Here is a 13,525-nt window from a genome sequence, read left to right as displayed (position 1 = left end):
CCCTGATGGGATCAACAAATGATATCACAGAGCAGCAGCTCCCAGTAAATCAGCGGAGCTCTGCTGCTCTTGCCTCCATGCCAGCCCTGGCAGCGTGCGAGGGGCAGGAAAAGCTGCAGGTTCTGCTCGTGTGCCCTGAGAGCCACCCTGCCAGCATCATCATCATCCTCCTCCTCGTTGCTGACTCACCGGGGTCAGCCCTGGGAGCTGCTCCTGGCCCTGGGAGCTGCCTGCCCGTGCTGGAGCCTCTCTCAGAGAGCTTTGGCATCCCTGCAGGAGCTTTTGGCTCCTCCTGGGAGTTGTGGAAGCGATTTGTGTGCAGAAAAGCCTCAAGGGGAGAAGTGCTCAGTGGAGGGGTGGTGAGGGAATATGGTAAGGAAATGTGGTGAGGAAATGTGTTTGGCATCCTGTTTGGCAGCCTTGCCCCCTGGCTGTGGGCAGGGAGCCTGTCCTGGGGCAGCTCCCTGTCCTGGTGCATGGTCCCACCCCTGCCCAAAGGTAAGGAAAGATGTCATCCCTGTTTGGCAGCCTTGCCCCCTTGCTGTGGGCAGGTCCCACTCCTGCTGCAGGCCCCTGTCCTGGTGCATGGTCCCACTCCTGCCCAAAGGTAAGGAAAGATGTCATCCCTGTTTGGCAGCCTTGTCCCCTGGCTGTGGGCAGGTCCCTGTCCTGCTGCAGGTCCCTGTCCTGGTCCCACCCCTGCCCAAAGCTGAGCATCCTCCCAGCTCTGACAATGCCAGGACAGGAGCCTGGAGGGGGATGGCTGCTGCCAATTCTCAGCTTTGTCTGCAGGCCTGGGTTTGTTTCTGAGCACAAACACCTCCCCTGCTGGAGCCCAGGACCTGCCAAGCCTCTGCCAGCACCAGGGCAGTTTTCCCTTTCCCCTGGGAGGTGGGAGCTCACAGAACGTGCGCCACGCTTTTGGGAACTCGTTTTGGCAGCCGCACCTTCTCTCCTGCAGAAGGTAAGACAATTATGGAAAGCAGCTCCCAGCACGCTGCCCTCCTCTCCCACACGCTCCCTAGTGCTGCTCATCTTATGCCAAAGCTGCGCTTGACTGGAGAAGGAAATACAGTGATTTATTTACTAGAGTTTATTAAAATTAAGAACCTAACCCAAAGCACAGCCTTTCTTGGCTTACAAAGCAGCGCTGAAAGCAACGAACCCATTCAGTGCTTGCACAGAACACACAGGAGCACCATCCTATCCTGCCCTTGCACACGTTCTCATTCCAAGCTCCTGCAGGCCTGTCTGCCCTTCAGACACACAACTATTTGAGGCAGCTGCCAGATGTTCTGTCTGCCTCGTGTTTTACAGCTTGCTCTTCCCACAGGGGCTGCCCTGTGCACTCTGCTCCCTGCTGCTGTCCCACCCTGGCACGGGCAGGGACAAACGTGGGCACTTCTGCTCAGGTGAGTTACACAGCTCAGGTGAGTTACACAGCTCAATGAGTTACACAGCTCAGGTGAGTTACAGTACAGGTGAGTTACACAGCTCAGTGAGTTACACAGTACAGGTGAGTTACAGCTCAATGAGTGACACAGCTCAGGTGAGTGACACAGCTCAATGAGTGACACAGCTCAGGTGAGTTGCACAGCTCAGGTGAGTGACACAGCTCAGTCATTTACACAGCTCAGGTGAGTTACCCAGTTCAGGTGAGTTACACAGCTCAGGTGAGTGACACAGCTCAGGTGAGTTACACAGCTCAGGTGAGTTACACAGCACAGGTGAGTTACACAGCACAGGTGAGTTACACAGCTCAGGTGATTTAAAGCTCAGGTGAGTTATAGAGCTCAGTGAGTTATACAGCTCAGGTGAGTTATAGTACAGGTGAGTTACCCAGCACAGGTGAGTTACACAGCTCAGGTGAGTTACACAGCTCAGTGAGTTACACAGCTTAGTGATTCACAGTTCAGGTGAGTTACACACCTCAGTGAGATACACAGCTCAGGTGAGTTACACAGCTCAGTCATTTACAGCTCAGGTGAGTTACACAGCTCAGGTGAGTTACAGTACAGGTGAGTTACACAGCTCAGGTGAGTTACACAGCTCAGTCATTTACAGCACAGTGAGTTACACAGCTCAGGTGAGTTACACAGCTCAGGTGAGTTACACAGCTCAGGTGAGTTACAGTACAGGTGAGTTACACAGCTCAGTGAGTGACACAGCTCAGGTGAGTTGCACAGCTCAGGTGAGTTACACAGCTCAGTGAGTTACACAGCTCAGTGAGTTACACAGCTCAGTGATTTACACAGCTCAGTGATTTACAGCTCAGTGAGTTACACAGCTCAGTGAGTTACACAGCTCAGGTGAGTTACACAGCTCAGTGAGTTACACAGCTCAGGTGAGTTACACAGCTCAGTCATTTACAGCACAGTGAGTTACACAGCACAGGTGAGTTACCCAGCACAGGTGAGTTACACAGCTCAGGTGATTTAAAGCTCAGGTGAGTTACACAGCTCAGGTGATTTAAAGCTCAGGTGATTTAAAGCTCAGGTGAGTTGCAGCCTCCTGCAGTAAAAGCCCTCAGAGCCAGAGCTGGGCCCTTGGTGAGCAGCCCCATTCCAGGGCAGCCTCCTGGGCAGGAACTCAGCTGGGTTATAAATCTCATTCCTCCCCATCAAAGGGATGATAAATTATTAAACACAATAAATCTCATTCCTCCCCATCAGTGGAATGATGAATTCTCAAACACAATGAAATGGGGCAAAGAGCTCTGTGTTTTCCCTGAGCTGTGACAAGTTTCACTCCAGCAGAAGAGGGATACCTGCTGAGCAGGGAACGCCTTGGGATTTCCTCGGTGTTTTCCTGGCCCTGGGACATTTTTGTGTGAAGTTGGTTAACTGGGGGCTGTCCCATTTGCCATCCTGTTAGAGGCACCTCCCCGGCTCTCTGTGCTCCTGCCCCACTCACTCTCCTGGAGATCCCCATCCCAGAGCCCTCATTCAATGGCTTAACCTGCAATTTTCACTGTGCTCCCACTCACTTTTGTTTTCCTTTTATGAAGGAATACTGGGTTTCCCTGTAGGTTTCCCGCAATGGAAACGTGTCTGAGCATTTTGTCCTCTCACTTTTCTCAAAGCAGGACCTTTGAGAGCACAGAACTGTCTGGCAGCTGCGGGTAGAGTGCCATCCACCAGAGCAGTAACTCGATTTCCTGCCCCAGGCTGGGTGTTTTCCTTGGGACAGACCCACCTGATCTTGATAAGATCTGTCTCTACTGAATTTGAGGTCCAGCAGAGAGACTTGAGGAGCACCAGCTGTTCCTCCCACACATGATCTGCATTTTTCAAGCTGTCTAGACACCTGGGTGGGTTGCACACATTACCAGCACAGGTATTAATCATGTCAAATGTTCTCTTTCTCTCCAGGTTTGTTTTGTTTCACGAGCTTTGTGGAACCCAGGGGAACACAGAGATTCAACAGAAAAGTGAGGAAATCTGATCACTGAGGCTGACATTGGCCATTTTTCATCCTGACCTGGTGCAGGGATTTCAGGATTTCAGGAATTGTTGGCTGTGGTGTTTGGTGACACCGTGGCTCCAAACCGTGTGTCCCACTGTGCTCTTGGTGAAATGCTGCTGAATGAAAACTCACTGAAACTGCTGCACAATGGGAAGTTACAGCAGTGGCGGATTTACAGAAATGAAATTTACCACTGATTGTACAGGGAAACCCAGAAGGATGGGCACTCAAGGTCCTTATGTGCATCCTGCTTGGGTAAATACGAATGTTTTCAATGAATGCTGTCACAGATGCCAGCTGCCTATTCCAAAGTGCAGTGCTGTGTGATAAATCCTTTTCATTTATTAATTAGTGCTGTGTGATCAATCCTTTTTGTTAGCAAGAAGGGGATTCTCCATATTCAATCTGACTGGTTTATTTGCATTAAAATCCAGGGAAATGCAGATGAAAAGGGTGAGGGAAGGACAGGAGCCCCTGAGAAGCTGCTCCCACACCTCAGACCCAGGTCCTGGCAGATCCCAGACCTGGGGTGGGGATTTGGGCATCCCTGCCATCCTCAGCAGGCCCTTGGGCACACAGGGCTGTCCTTCCTTGTGTTTGCTCGCTGTGTCCTGAACCTGAGCGTGGCCCTTTATCCCTTCCCTGGGATAAACTTGTTTTCCTCCCAGGTTGCCTGGCACTGGCGCTGATCACAAGAACTTTTGGTGAGCACAAGGGGTGTATCTTTCTCTACAAACAGCAAAGGCAAATAAAACAATATTGTGGTCAAATGGGCAGGGTGTTTGCAACCTAAACAGGCATGAGAATCCCAGGACAAGCCGTGATTCATTTCCCAGCAGGTTTACCTTGCAGTTGAGGGGAGCTGAGCAGCAGCATCAAACACCATCTTTGCAGGAGGGGACGGGCACTGGCAGAGCAGATCCAGCCCTGGATGCAGGAGGATTGTTGGTCAGGAGCAGCCTCTGACACGTGAGCCCTTTAGCAGGTTTGGCAAAGGTTCAGAGTCACAGCTGGCAAGGGGAGGGTTGGCCCTGGGGCTGGTAGGGGTCACAGGCTGGCAGCACCCAGGGCATCCCTGTGGGTGCAGAATGGGCACAGGCAGCACCCAGGGCATCCCTGTGGGTGCAGAATGGGCACAGGCAGGGCTGGCAGCACCCAGGGCATCCCTGTGGGTGCAAACAGCACCCAGAGCATCCTCTATGGGTGCAGAATGGGCACAGGCAGCACCCAGGGCATCCCTGTGGGTGCAGAATGGGCACAGGCAGCACCCAGGCCATCCCTGTGGGTGCATTCTGGGCACAGGCAGCACCCATGGCATCCCTGTGGGTGCAAACAGCACCCAGAGCATCCTCTGTGGGTGCATTCTGGGCACAGGCAGCACCCAGGGCATCCCTTTGGGTGCAGAATGGGCACAGGCAGCACCCAGGCCATCCCTGTGGGTGCAGAATGGGCACAGGCAGGGCTGGCAGCACCCAGGGCATCCCTGTGGGTGCAAACAGCACCCAGAGCATCCTCTGTGGGTGCATTCTGGGCACAGGCAGCGCCCAGGCCATCCCTGCGAGCGCTTTCCCAGCGTCTCCAAAGGCTCTGGAGCTGTGTGAGGGGAGCGGCACGCTGCAGGCCGTTCCTGAATTCCCTCAGATATCCCTCCTGCCAAATCCCCTTGGCCAGGGCTCGGGCAATGCAGGCAGGCTGCATGTACAAACACTCTGTGCACGTCCCGGCGTGCCAAAGCGCACAGCCTGTCCTGCCTGGGCTGCCAGAGATCTGTGTTGTGTCCAGCGGAAAGGAAAACATCCTTTTCTCCGTGCTCTGTGGGGTTTGAAGCCGAGAGGCCTCAGGAGCAAAGTGCAAACCATGGTTATCTGCTGCCGTGGGATGCAGCAGGTGCGTCTGTGATTAGCCCGTGTTAGGTGTTTGTGATTAATGGTCAATCACAGCCCAGCTGGCTCAAATGTGCCCAGGAGTGAAACTGCCAGCAAAGCCCCCGTGTGGAAACCCTGCCTGGAAAAGAGTCACAAAGGTACTGTTCAACTTTCATGGTGACTAAAATCACAGAAAGGAGGCAAGGAAAGGAAAGGGGCCGTTCGTGGTTTTTTCTGCTTTGCTATTTTCGATGATTTTAAAACTTGGTTCTAATTAGGTGATGCGAATTCTTCAGATGAACTCTGGGTCTGAGGGGGAATATAAGGTTTTATAGAGCCTGGTGTGAGCTGTGTGTTTGTGCCTTGTCTCCTAGCAGCACAAACCACATGGATGTGAGAGGCTGTTTTATGATCCGCCAGGGCTGTTGCTGGACAGGCTGCAGTGAGCTGAGTTATTCCAACCACGCTGGGCTGCTGCTCCCTCCCTCTTTCTCTCTTTTTTTCCCTTCTTTCCCTTTTTTTTTTTTTCCTCTTTTTTTGTCAGTTTTTCTTTCCCCTCCTGGCAGGGAGGTGTGAGAGGGACGGATGCTCTCACCAGCCCCAGGCCAGAGCTCTCTGCCTGGGCTTGGCACCAGGAGCCTTTCTCATTCTCATTTCTCATTCTCATTTCTCATTCTCATTTCTCATCCCTTTTCCCTTTTTCCTCCTGCTGGCTGGGATTCCACCAGGCGTTTCTAAGGAGGCAGTGAACTATGCTGGTTCCCCTTTCAGCTGCTCATCTCTTTAGTGTTTTCAAGGAAAAAAAAAAAAAAAAAAAAAAACAAAAAGGAAAAAAAAGAAAACCAACCCAAAAGCAGCAGCTCCGTGCTCCTGCTGCGCAAGCAACTCCCACCAGTGGGTTTGGGGCTCCGGGTGCCCCTGCCACCTCCTGCTCACAGCTGGGCACCTCTGGGGCTGGGCAGGCTCAAAATCCACCTGGGCACACACAGAGCCCAAATCCCACCCTGCCCGGGCTCACTTTGGGTTCGCTTCTTGCTGCTTTGGGCTCCCCGGGCTGATCCTGCTCCTTCCCTCGTGGCTGCAGCTCCTCCTGTCAGCCTGGGGCTCTGCAGGAATGGGACCCCCAGAAATGACACCCCAGAAATGAGACCCCAGAAATGACACCCCCAGAAATGACACCCCATCCTCCCAGGGTCACCCCATTGCTGTCAGCCTGGGGCTGCAGGAATGAGACCCCAGAAATGAGACCCCAGAAATGAGACCCCAGAAATGAGACCCCCCCCTATTCCCAGGATTACCCCACTCCTGTCAGCTGGGGCTCTGCAGGCTGTGACTGCAGGAATGACACCCGCAGGAATGACACCCCAGAAATGACACCCCCAATTCCCAGGGTCCCCCCACTCCTGTGATCCCTGGCAAGAGCCATTCGCTGGATTTCGTGGCTTTATTTAAAAGAGAGTCACAGGAAAGGGAAGAGCAGCCCTGCTGCTCTTTCACTGCACGCGCTTCCACTGAGGCTCTTATTCCTTTCTGCATCTCAGGCAGAAAAAAGAGCTTTTACCCACAGGGAAAGAACTAATGTGGTTTATTAAGCCTGTCAATATTTTAGGTAAATTGTTTGTGGCCTGTTTCTCGTTGCACTTCACTGCAGACTTGCCCAGCCTCTCTGAGCTGCTCTGGGCCCTATCTCAGGAGCTGTGAGCAGTTTGTTTTCAGCCCTGTGTGCTCACGCTGCCCCGTCTCACACACCCCACTGATTCGGCACGGCCAAAACTGCCCTGCAGCTGCTCTGCCTGCTCTCTGCTCCCAATTTCTTCTCTGTAGTAGAGATAATGTTTTTATGTTTTTGTTTTGCTCATATATGCAGCCAGCTGCAGAGGAGCAATGTGAAGAAACGTGATCTAATTCAATGGTATTTACTAAATATACACATTTCATGCCTGGCTCTATACATCCTCCCAGTTTCTGGAGCCCTCCCTAGCACAGCACACCATGCCAATAGGAAGTTTAAAGAAATAGAAGGTTTAGAGAAACCTTCATGCCAATGGAAGGTTTAAAGAAACCCCTTCCCATTGCTCCACACCACAACAAAGCAAAGTTTTAAAATAATGCATTTGTGTTTTCTCTCACTGAAACGTGGTCCTTTCACTCACCTGCATCACAAAGGGGAGTGGGAAGTTTTGTGTGCAGTAAAACAAGGCACAAAAGAGATCTCTGGGCAGGATGTGGGGAATAATTTCATTTTCTCTTCCGGCAAAAATATTTAATTTGGGTGGAAAGGGGAATACCACTTCAAGAATATCACTTTGACCACTATATGGGTGGTCAAAGCTGCTGACCATCTATACAGGCAGAGCCCAAAAGGCACCTTTATTTCTGTTACATCAATGTCTTTAAGTCCTCCTGGTGCATAAAGGGCTGAGTGGAGCAGGACGTCACCTCGCCAAATGAGTCTCTTTGTCTGCGTTTTTCTGTTTTTTCTTCCTGCCTGATGGAGCTGTGGTTTGTTTACTTATTAGTGCACTTTTTCCCCCCCCCTTTTATTCTAAGGAAAAGTGTTTGAGGGGCAGGATCCTTTAGCGGGGATGCAGTGCAGCAAACACGTCAGGAAGGGGATGAGCTGAGGCTGAAGGAGGCAAAAATCCCTTATTCCAGCAGGGATGTTTAACACCTTCTCAGCCTCACTTGTGAGCGTCACAGAGCAGGGAAACTGAGGCACGGCAAGGAGCTGACTCCCTGAATGGCAGCAAAAGGGCAGAGCAGGGAAACTGAGGCACAGCAAGGAGCTGACTCCCTGGATGGCAGCAAAAGGGCAGAGCAGGGAAACTGAGGCACGGCAAGGAGCTGACTCCCTGAATGGCAGCAAAAGGGCAGAGCAGGGAAACTGAGGCACGGCAAGGAGCTGACTCCCTGAATGGCAGCAAAAGGCCAGGGCAGAGCAGGGAAACTGAGGCACGGCAAGAAGCTGACTCCCTGGATGGCAGCAAAAGGGCAGAGCAGGGAAACTGAGGCACGGCAATGCACTGACTCCCTGAATGGCAGCAAAAGGGCAGAGCAGGGAAACTGAGGCACGGTAATGCACTGGCTCCCTTAAAGGCAGCAAAAGGCCAGGGCAGAGCAGGGAAACTGAGGCACGGCAATGCACTGGCTCCCTGAAAGGCAGCAAAGGCCAGGGCAGAGCTGGGAATGGAGCCACAGCCTCCTGGATCCCTGTCCAGAGCTCTCCCCACAGGACACAGCGCTCCTGGCTTTGGGTGTTGCCTGCTTTCTGTTGCTCTGTCTGCACAGGAAGCAGTTCACTGAGACGTGAACAAACGTGAATAGTGCTCAGAGTTGGTTGGTTTTGTTGGGTTTTTTTGGTTTTTTTTTCACCCTGTTTTCTTTTTAAAGGACAGTCTCCCAAAATAAATGTTCCCTTGAGTCAGTTCAATCTGCAGTAGGAAGAGTTTCCACAGAGTAAAGGCCTTTACCATTAGTAGTGGACAAATGGGTGACTCAAAAGTTTTTAACAGCATAGCCCATGATCATATAACTTGCTAAATTAGGAACTGGTGTCACTGAGTGTTCTGCTCAGTAACTTCTGAGAACAGCTCGTGTGGATACTTCAGGGAAAAACAACCCTGCCCTCCCTGTCACCTGCCCTGGGTCTCCACAAAGCACAATTGTGTGACGTTAATTTCTCTGTAATATCTCTTTGGGAACGGCATCATCACCCTTCCTGCTACCTGAACATGGCCTGGCCCCAGCTGTGTCCCCCAGCTGGGATTGCCATGGATTGTGGCACTGGGACACGGGCACAGCACTGCCCTGTCCTGGGTGCATTCCCTGCTGCCTCTGCCAGGCCTTGTCCCCAGCCCTGGGCCCTTTGTCCCGAGCAGCTCAGAGCTGTGACTTCCCATCCCTCATCCCCTTCTGTCTGCTCTGACTCACTGCCAGGACCTGACTGTGGCTTCTTTATTGCTGAAATGGCACAAACCACTGTCACAAGGGCAGCTCTGGCCAGGCACGTCCCCACTGTGCCAGAATGCTCAGCCCAAACCTGTCAGGACAGGATGCCAGGGGTCGATGTCCCCCAGAGTGAGTGTCTGCACCCCCTGTCCATGCTGCAGGCAGGGCAGGCAGTGGGAACTGCAGAGGAAAGCACTCTGGACAGAGAGGGGTTAACAGCTCAGACACCTCAGGGAAGGGAGGAGAGAGTGGGGCAGACAAAGGGTGGGAAATGCAGTTTCCTGCCGCAAGAACTTTGGCTGACACGTTTGCTGTGAGCAACAGAGCCCTGTCTGATTGTCTGATGGTTATTTATAATTAAACTGCCCAGCAATGATCCCTTATCACAGGGCAGTGTCTGCACACCCAGCGGGCAGGAATCAACCCAGAGATGATGGGGTTTGCAGCAGAGCTCAGCACATCGCCCTGAACCCTCTTCTATGGGGAGTCCAGCAGAATACACAGGTTAAAACCAGAGAAAGGACCCTTGTGCTGGGCAGGATTGCTCAGCTCGGCTCCCTGTGCTGCCCAATTCCTTCTCTCCCTCAACCCAAGGGCCTGGGCTGGTGTAATCCCTCCAGCTCAGATGGGATGGGCACAGGGAGAGGCTGTGCTCGTGGATCCACCAGGTTTCCAGGACCTCTGGGTCCCGGACTGTGCTGTCTGTCCCTGTCTGTGGGTCCTGGACTGTGCTGTCTGTCCCTGTCTGTGGGTCCTGGACTGTGCTGTCTGTCCCTGTCTGTGGGTCCCTGACTGTGCTGTGTGCCCCTGTCTGTGGGTCCTGGTCTGTGCTGTCTGTCCCTGTCTGTGGGTCCCTGACTGTGCTGTGTGCCCCTGTCTGTGTGTCCTGGACTGTGCTGTCTGTCCCTGTCTGTGTGTCCCTGACTGTGCTGTCTGTCCCTGTCTGTGTGTCCTGGACTGTGCTGTCTGTCCCTGTCTGTGGGTCCCTGACTGTGCTGTGTGTCCCTGTCTGTGGGTCCTGGACTGTGCTGTCTGTCCCTGTCTGTGTGTCCCTGGACTGTGCTGTCTGTCCCTGTCTGTGGGTCCCTGACTGTGCTGTGTGCCCCTGTCTGTGGGTCCTGGACTGTGCTGTCTGTCCCTGTCTGTGGGTCCTGGACTGTGCTGTCTGTCCCTGTCTGTGGGTCCCTGACTGTGCTGTCTGTCCCTGTCTGTGGGTCCTGGACTGTGCTGTCTGTCCCTGTCTGTGTGTCCCTGGACTGTGCTGTCTGTCCCTGTCTGTGGGTCCCTGACTGTGCTGTCTGTCCCTGTCTGTGTGTCCCTGGACTGTGCTGTCTGTCCCTGTCTGTGGGTCCCTGGACTGTGCTGTCTGTCCCTGTCTGTGGGTCCCTGACTGTGCTGTGTGCCCCTGTCCCCCAAGCCTGTGTCACCCCCAGAAAAGGCAGCAGAGCCCTGAGAGCACAGCCTGGCCTCCTCACCTCCCCTGCCAGTGCCTGCACTGCAGGACTCAGCCCTCGATCTCGCTCTGATTTAGGATGAGCCAACATTCGGGCAGCGCCTTTCCGATCCATCTCTGGGTGACAGCGACACCTCCGAGGTTTGCAGGTCAGATGCGTGCGTGGGATCCCCAGGGGAAAGTGGAGTGTTTCTGCAGGCTGTTATTACAGCCAATTATGCCTGTAAAAGCCGCTTTCCGGGTGGAAGGTTGAGGTGTTTGGTGACAAGCAGGTCGCACGGGGGACACGGAGGGGCATTTATGGCTCCCTGACCCCAGCGTGGCCTGCAGAACCGGTTCTCCCTGCCAGAGGCAGAACCCAAACGCTGCTGCGAGGCAAGAGCAGGGAGCAGAGGGAGGGGAGCCTGTCCCGGCTCTGGTGGGGCTCTCCTTGGCCCGAAGGGCTGCAGGCAGAGCTGACATGGAAACTCCTCCAGCCTGGCATCAGGGACTCCATCCTCCCCGCCAGGCTGTCCCTGGTGTCATCTCAGAGGTTTGGGACATCAGTGGCCACACACAGACCCAACCACGCTGATGGCACAGCAGAGACAGAAATTCAGGCAGCTAAAGCCCCTACCTGATTGCTGTACCAGGGCCAAGATGGAAATTATGGATGGGGTTTCCACAAGGAAGCCAGAGCCACTCCCAGGCAAAACCAAAAGCGCTTCCATCCCATTCCAGTCCAAGAGATCAAGGAGATCAGTTTTACCCAAAACCAGGCCAATATTCTGGAGCAAATCACTCTGTAATTCTTCTGTTTTCCCAGCTATCTGCATTGTCAGCCCAGGACAATGACACCCAAACCTTGTTTAACAGTGGACTGCACCTATGTTCCATGAAATTGCATTAATAGCAAGGAGCTGCAGAGATGGATGGACTACCCAGAAATGCCTCTGTCCCTCGTGCAGGCTCACTGCACTTGTGTTCCCTCATGTTCAACGGGCAGTAGAGCTCCTGATTTGTGTTACTGTCATGAATTAGTCAGTTCTGACCCTTGAGAGAGAGCTGCTGCCACCCAGGCTGTCAGCAGCGCTTCATTGTGAATATTTTTGTGAATTTCACCTGTTGAATATGGATGTTTCTGCTGTTGTGGTGGAATGGAGATTTGCCTACATCTCAGGTAATTGCTGAGCCATTAAGCTGCTCCTCAGTCACTTTAATTCCTTGTGGCAATAGGTAAAATCAGATTTACTCTTGAATACTGAAGATTGCCAGTGAGATGTGGCCAGTGGAGCTCAGGGGCTGGGTCAGCTCTCACCTGCTCCTGTACCCCATCCCAAACCCCATTCCCAGTGCTGGTGCAGCTCTGCCTGTGCCCATCCAGCTGTGCTGCTGCCCTGGGGCTGTGCCACCTGCCCCCAGCCCTTTGCTGCATAAATAACGCTGTGCTCACGGCTGCTGAATGTTGTTTATACCCCACTGGCTGCCAGGGTTATAAATACCCTGCCGCGTCTAGACTGGCTCTAAACTTGCCCTCGGGCACCCAGATTGGTGAGAGGGGTGGTTCCATCTCTCAGCACAAAGGAGCTGCCCAGAGAGTTTGATCAGGGCTCCAGAGGGGGCTTGGCAAGAGAATCCTGTGTGGAACATGGGCACAGAACTGTTCTGCCTTGCTCTGAGTGTGGAACAGGGCACAGAACTGTTCTGCCTTGCTGTGAGTGTGGCACAGGGCACAGAACTGTTCTGGCTCACCTGTGGGTGTGGCACAGGGCACAGAGCTGTTCTGCCTTGCTCTGAGTGTGGCACAGGGCACAGAGCTGTTCTGCCTTGCTCTGAGTGTGGAACATGGCACAGAATGTTTCTGCCTTGCTGCGGGTGTGGCACAGGGCACAGGGGGATGCTCAGGGGGCCGTGTCAGCGCTCTGGGCTGGATGAGCTGCCTGCCCTGGCATCTCAGGGCTCTGGGCTGTCCCGGGCAGGCTGCAGAGCTCATTTCCTCAGGGCTGGCACCGGCTCTGCTCCCCAGCCCCGCGGAGCTGCAGGCAGGCCGTGAGGTGAGGCGTGTTTGAGCTGTCACCTGGGCAACAGCTAAACACTGACTTCAATCAGACCGTAAAACAGCTCAGCACGGGGTGGGGAGGCAGGGCAGGGGGATTGCTGCTGCTCCAGCCCCGTGGGAGCCCCATAAAGCCCCCAGGGCAAAGCTGCTGCTGCAAGGCTGGCCCAGCACAGTGAGCCAGGTTGAGCAGGTCCTGGCACCTGAGCGGGTCCTGGCACCATCACACCCCTCACCTGGCACCTGCCCTGCCCTCCTGGGCTCTGCTGGCACTCTGCCTGCCCCGTGGAACACACCCAGGGGCAGGTTTGGCCCAGGCTGTTCCCCCTTGGAACACCCCAGGGCCTCCGAGCAGCAGCCTGGGGGTCTGGCACCGGAGAAACCGCTGGAATTATCCAGTGGCAGCTTCGTTTGGGGTTTATCCTTGGAATTAATGCAAAGGACAGAGGGAGCATGGGGCAGGCTGCAGCTCAGGCTGGGGCCGGGGCACCTGTGAGGAACCTGTGAGGAACCTGTGAGGAACCTGTGAGGAACCTGTGAGGTACCTGAGGCTGTACCTGGGGTACCTGTGGGGTACCTGGGGTACCTGTGAGATACCTGAGGCACCTGTGAGGTACCTGGGGTACCTGAGGCTGTACCTGTGCGACCCAAGCCCAGCTCTCCAGGCTCAGCAGTGATTCTGAGTTAAGTGCTTTGCAGAGTTTGTAGAGCGTGGCCTGAGCTTGCCATGGCGCACTGTGTCCCTGAGACCGGGCAGGG

This window comes from Melospiza georgiana, chromosome 22, assembly GCF_028018845.1.
Source record: "Melospiza georgiana isolate bMelGeo1 chromosome 22, bMelGeo1.pri, whole genome shotgun sequence".
Taxonomy (NCBI): Eukaryota; Metazoa; Chordata; class Aves; order Passeriformes; family Passerellidae; genus Melospiza; species Melospiza georgiana.
This window is presented reverse-complemented; position numbering follows the sequence as displayed.